Here is a 6,762-nt window from a genome sequence, read left to right as displayed (position 1 = left end):
CGTAAATGGATATTGTGTGTATGTGTGAGCATATATGCATGCATGTATGTGTGCTGTCTCTTATACACATCTAGATGTGTATAAGAGACAGCTATACAGGTGGCGAATATTGCGGATTTGGTAAGTTTACAGAGATTAACGTACTCATATATATATATATATATTTTTTTTTTTTTGTTTTAATTAAACCCTTCAATTGTGCTGAAAAAGAAAGAAAAGTTGGGATATATATTTTTGGTGGTGTTTTTGCAGGAAACGCTAAATTTGAAGACATATTATTTAAGGAATTAAAACTACGAATTAGTTGGGCATAGGGCATGTAGCTATTACAATTTTCAACCTTCAATCCTGCAGAGGGCTGGTTTAGATTTCTACAGCCCTAGATAATTTAAAGATTAAAACTTTGCTGTCCATATTCGCCAGAAATAGCTGACTTTTACATAAGTACTTCCAAAAATCAAGAGGTCGTCGTTTCACAAGATAGCTGAAAATCGCGTAAAGGGCTGAAGCTATCCCAAAAACGAGTTTGAGCATTACTTTCATGATTTGAAGAAGCGCAGGACGACAATATGCATTTAGACATATTTAGTTGACTTACGACAATATATTATAATACATGTATGAATATTGTATGTGCCATGAAACGAGAGAGATGGCAACCAAACACTGCTCTTGCCTTATATGAGTTTCAAACTCATTATTTTTTAATGCGTATTTCTATGATTATTTTCTGCTCCTTACTCTTACACTAGCTTCTCTGATATGTTTTTTTTTAGTTTTTTCACCGTTATTGCCTGCCTTTTACGGCACTTTCTACTTTTCAGTAATACCATTTCCGCTTTGCGCAGCTTGCAGTTGCAGTCGAAATTAGACAATGGCACTGATAGATAAAGATGCGTACTTACGCCGCTAAAGAGTTGCCTTTGACCGTAGCAATAACCGTTTGTGCTTGTGCGCAAAGCAAATTAGATGCACTGGGAGATCGCACTCAGCGCACAAAGGAGGGAATTATTTTGAAGTGTCGAAAACGGAAATAGACAAACGGTACTTACGTACTCGCAAAACAACTACAAGCACACAATTTCACGCTGCTATAAATAACTAAATGAAAGTAGCTTTGAGAGATAATGTAAAGTATTGAAATAAATTGAATTAAGTGAGTTGCCATACTTTGCCACTTGCTGACTTAAGCACTTGGGAGAAGTGTAGCTTGGCTTTAAAATATAGGAGTAGAACGCAAACGTACTTTATACGCCGAGTAAGTTGCTGCTCGCTGGGGGATTGTGAGTACTACATTAATTATAAATTAAAAGGCGCACAAATATTGCTTAGCGGAAAGCAAAACTTTCGAAATGCACGCTAAATTGTAGCAGTTAATAACTAATTGAAGTAATGAGCTAAAATCCAACAAGCGCTTAACTAGACTGACTTTACAAGCACTGTCCTGTGAGCAAGCAGTGGACTCACCGCTGATGCAATTATATATTGATAATCTTTATATATAAAAATCTTCTGACCGTGTGTTTGTAAACGAACTGCTTCTAAACGGCTGGACCGATTTCGATGAACTTTTTTTTGTGTGTTCAAGGAGATTCGAGAATGGTTTAGATCCACAATTTGATCCACTAGCAAATGTTTTTTGCAACTAATTCTTCATTTTTAATTAATTTGTAATTTTGGAATGTTTTACATGGGATCCGATAGAGGCGACATCTGTAGACCAATAGCAAGTTTTCATAATGTGGACAGGGTTGTTCGTTCTTAAGTAATAAATTCGATGATTCAGTACATTTATGGGTAGCCATTAAATTTTTTTTTATACCTGCTAACTATTGGAGAGAACAAGAATGCATAACAAGCGCCGTCAAGGCTTTGCGGATACTTTATTAGATTATGGGCGAAGGACGCAAATGCAATCATAACAAACCAAATGCAATATCTAGAATAAAAATATAGCGGCATAACTGAAGTTTTGATAAAAAGGTCTATTATAATTTGAGATATAGTACAGCAATCTTTTCGAAGGATAAGTATATTGCTAAATATTGGGAATAGTGAAATAGAACTGCAACCAAATGCACAGTGCAATGAATTAAAACGGGCTCAGTAATCATTTGATGAATAGTATACCCTGGGCATCCTGACTGATGCCATAACCTTGCCAGCCGATTTTTTGTCTTGCTACGCAAAAGAACCGTTTCATAATATGCAGTCCACTAGGCTGGTGCACAGCTCAAATTCAATTTTCCCCCAAAAACTAACTAACTTAACGCACCAAATGCTTTTTGATCAATTTTTTTGTAAACTAACACAAGTTGCTTCACCAAAAATGCGATATCTCCTTAACTAATTGTTATAATCTAAATAATAGAAATCATACATATATGTAGATGATATTAGTTGTACTACCTATGTATCAGCCATGGTAAAACGTGGATGGGTCCTCTAATAGCAAGTAAAAGTTGCCAGTGGTTCGGTCAATTTTATCCGATTATTTCTTTAAAAGAATCGAATGATTTATAATCGGTGTCAGGCGAAAGCACTTCTCAATAGCAAATACTTTTGCAAGTGTTTAGAGTAAGTTATACTGCTATCTAGAAATTTCTCCCAGCGGAGTTTTGAACCACGCTCGCACTAACGTTAGTTACATACTACACCAAATTAGCTACCGCACCCTAGATTAGAACAATTATGTTCATTGAGCACTTTGCAACCCTTTAGCTTAGAGCTGCTCAACATTTAGCATACCTTAATTTAATTTTGATGCCACATACCTGGCGTAATGCAGGCTTACGCCGTTGTGATTGAGCTTAAAGTAGCTTTACGCATTTGCCACCGATGTAACCAGAGAGCGCCGCAATGCCTGAGTCATATTGAGTAACAGCTTTATGGGGCCAGCAGCAATTTAGCTTTGGTGTTTCACTTAATTTCTGGATAGTATTTCCAGTGTGTCGCACGGCATACATATTAGTGCCCTTATCATTGTGGTTCAACATTACCAAACGGTTATTCATACAATTTAAAAGCTTTAGACCAGCGTTAATAATTTTTGAAAAGATAAATTTTGATCAGAGCTTTGATTGAAAAATAGCATTTTTTGCCAATGTTAGGTGAATATAAGAATACAAAAAAATATACTTAATAAAAAAAGTGTGTTTCAAACATAATACAATAAGTTTTAAAAAAATAAGGCAAAATATACAAATATAAATACCCAAAAAATGCAGTTTGTAAATTTTTATCATAAAGTTTGAGGTAACGTGATAAATTCTATATACGCGTAGTTTTGCTGGAAAACGAGATTAACAGTTTTTGGCCTTTGAGAGCCAGACTTTTAAAAAATGGATATTTAAGCTGCATTAAGTGTTTCAAACTACCAAGATGCTTTTAGATTATCGCAGGCTCACGTTTGACACGACTTTGGCCACATTTAGTATCTGTCATAAATGTTTGACCACAAAATAACACGTAGAAATAAGAAGAAAACTTTGATGATTTAGTCACTAATTATTATATTTAATAATTTTCCACTATATCTAATATCGATCTTCGAGGGAAAATAGTTCGTTTTCGTAGTCTAACTGGAGAAAACAGTGAAAGTACTTTCATTACAGTTCAATATCTGGAGTAACAATTACTTTGATCCAATACCTGGAAAAAGTTGATTATGCCGCATAGTGTTAGCAATGAAAACCCTTACCAGTGGTGAATGACTTTCTTTGGTCGAACATAAACTAGATAACGGGATTTTCAATAGGGACTGTACAAAAGTTGGCCATCTACAGGCAATCCACAGGCAAAATGCTCCCGTGCCAGGGAGACAAAGAAGGGCCCGAAGTGTCGAGAGTATTGATAACCCAGATCCATCTCTCGCACGTCATTCTTAATCGTTTGGCATCTCTGTGGCGTCCTTGTGCCTTGTCCTTTCATCGAATAAATTATCTTCAGCAATGAAGCTCATTTCTGACAGAATGGCTTCGTTAATAAGCAAAAGATGTGTTATTTGTGAGGCAGCAATCCATGAGTCACCATTACTTATCAAAAAAATTACGGTTTGAGCGGTTTATGGGCCGGCGGCGTCTTTGGTCTACCGCTCAATGATAACGGAATCTTCTTGACCCGAACTGGATGATATGGACTTGGACGGCGCCGAAAGTGAACGTTCCAGTCGATTTATTGAAAACCATATTTGGTGAATCCGTTATCTCACGAAATGGCCCAGTCAATTGGCTGCCTCGGTCATGCGATTTGACGCCGTTAGTCTATTTCCTGTAGTGGTACGTCAATTCTATGACTCATACAAAGTAGCCAGTGACAATTGATGAACTTCGTACGAATATCGAACGTGAAGTATGATATTGGAGCAGTATCGGCTAATTCATACTTGAAAACCGTCGAAAATTGGGTTTAGCGGTTTGAGTTCTGCAAGCCTGCCCGGCCACCACGGGCAATGCAGTTTGCAATAGAAATATGATAAGTTCTACTAACAGAGTTGAAATATTTTTCGACAGCTCGTTAAAGGTCTTGTTGTGCTCCATAGAAGACGCATATTTCTATGGTGTTGTCTTGACTTGGTTCAATAAAAAGAGAACCTCTTAGTTAAAGGCTTTTCAGACCTAACATAACAATAACATCTAAAGAACAAGATTTTTGGATGTATTCGGTACAAACGGTACGGTATCGACTTCAAGTTTTCCGTCATGGTATTAAAACCCTTCACTGCCGCCGCAAAACCAAAATTATAACTATGGAGATGCTGTGAAGAAAGGTGGGAGAGCTTTTGACAGTCCTGGTTCTTAAAGGCTTACTTATAATGCTGAAAATCGATACTTTTTACTTCGCTTAAAAAGTTTTTATAATAAAACTACTAAAAAATTATATTACTTTACCACCTTAATATTTCTTTCACTTTTTAAAAAGTATGTGGAAGGACTTCTAGAAGGCTTTGCCATATTAAAATAACTTCAGAAAAAACTCATTTCTGTTTTCAATAAAATAATTTAACGTTAAGTTTATATAAAAAATTTCAAATAAAATTCAGTAGTTATTAAAAAGCTATTCAGTAAGCGATATTTTTTACAATATTCCTCTGCTTAGTAATCCAGAACTGAGGTGCATCCTCACGTGTCACTACTATCTATACTGTAGTCAATATGCGTTTGCTTGCAGCGCCATTTGAACTCTAGCAGCTTGCAGTGATTACACAGCCACTAAATCTAATGCTCGAAATTTCCTTCAGCATATAATCATCTCGTTGACTCGCACGCCTGCAATCGCTTTGATACGGCTATTGCGGCATTTGGTCCAGCCAGCAGCGATCGCATTATGCGCACACATATGCATGTGTGTATGTATGCATATAATTCCATGTATGCGCTTATTATGGTGTGGTGTGGATTATTGTGACAATGGCGCATAAATTGTATTCAATATAATGCAACAACAATAACAAATAACAGCACTATTATGAGTTGATAATGAGGACGATGCCAAGAAGCGTACAACCGAAGCCACTGAGTCATCCACACACCACAAAGACAGTTATCAGCAGCGCAATGCACACTTCTCCATTATTCACTATTAGACCTTTACACAAGTCAAGTAATTTTTCAAATAGCCCTGTTTAATTTAATTTAAAATTTAGTGTTAGAATGGACTTCTAGTAAGCGTAGTATCATTCATCAAAAAAGATCATTGTAATGTACTGTTGCTTAATAGCAGCCGATTCTAAGGCAATATTTTCAAGGTCGTGGAAAAGTTGCATGCCAAGCTTGTAAATATTTCAGAAAAAGCTAAAACAGAAATATTATCGTAGATTATCAGCAAATCTAAAGTTTTTTAAAGAACAGTTTTACTCTTATGCTCATATGAAAGAACAAACGTAAACGAAGAGCTGGCTATGTTTATGGGACAGTATCAGATCTTTTTCGCATTTAAGGGGCTGGTGTGAAATTTTCAAAACACTCTACGTTTTTTATATTTTTGTATATATTAAAACTAAAAATAAAAAACACATACCAAATTAACTTATTTGAATTTTTAAAATAATTTTTCAGTTATATTCTTCTTTGGCGTAACTAACCAGTTCAATCAGCTCCATCAGTATATCTTTCAACGCATTGGTGACGTAACTACTCGGAGATAAATGTTACCATCTCTATCAAATTAAACTGAATACATGTGATTCTCCATATACTGATCAAGCCGTTTTAGATCTGATAAAAAAAAATATTTAGCTGGCCGAAATGAACAAAACGTTTCATTTTTTCCCTGTGTGCCTTAAGGCCTGAGCAGGTCTTAAGATTTCTGCAAACATTGTATCTATTACATCTAACCGAGTTGGAGTCTGGATGGAGCCTTTTGGCACAGACACAGCAGTAAAATTCTTCCGGGCCGGGTTGAACTCAATGCCAGCAGGAGTCAAGCGGATACGGGGCAACACTGCTGCAAGGCATTGCTCTAGTGATGAAAATCTTATAGTAAAACTTACCAATCAATATAGGGATAGGTTTCCGAAAATACAGTCATTGACCTTCTCGCTATGGTCTGAAACAGCACAACACGTTGGATGACGTCGATAACCTTTTGAGCGTCTTCATTTTATCCATTTGTGATATTTTTTTTATATCATATCTTCTAGTAGAGAATTCTTTTATTTTTTATTCCTACGAGAAGTACCTTTTTGAGCTCGGTCATTTCTTAAATACAGCTAATCATCAGCTACGATAATCTCTCCATTTTGGTTTTTTTTTTTTTTTTTTT

At 36.0% G+C, this 6,762-nt stretch overlaps 1 protein-coding gene across 1 annotated transcript in view; it reads left to right on the top strand.

The window, feature by feature from the left end:
* The window catches only part of LOC108973647, a 136,606-nt gene that overhangs the window by 46,873 nt on the left and 82,971 nt on the right, over nucleotides 1–6,762 (top strand). The gene's annotated exons all lie outside the window — the stretch shown is intronic.

The sequence above is a fragment of the Bactrocera latifrons genome, unplaced genomic scaffold (genome assembly GCF_001853355.1).
Source record: "Bactrocera latifrons isolate USDA-ARS-PBARC rearing strain unplaced genomic scaffold, ASM185335v1 scaffold_5, whole genome shotgun sequence".
Classification (NCBI taxonomy): domain Eukaryota; kingdom Metazoa; phylum Arthropoda; class Insecta; order Diptera; family Tephritidae; genus Bactrocera; species Bactrocera latifrons.
Note: the sequence above shows the minus strand (reverse complement) of the source record. Positions and strands in the feature narration are given on the sequence as shown.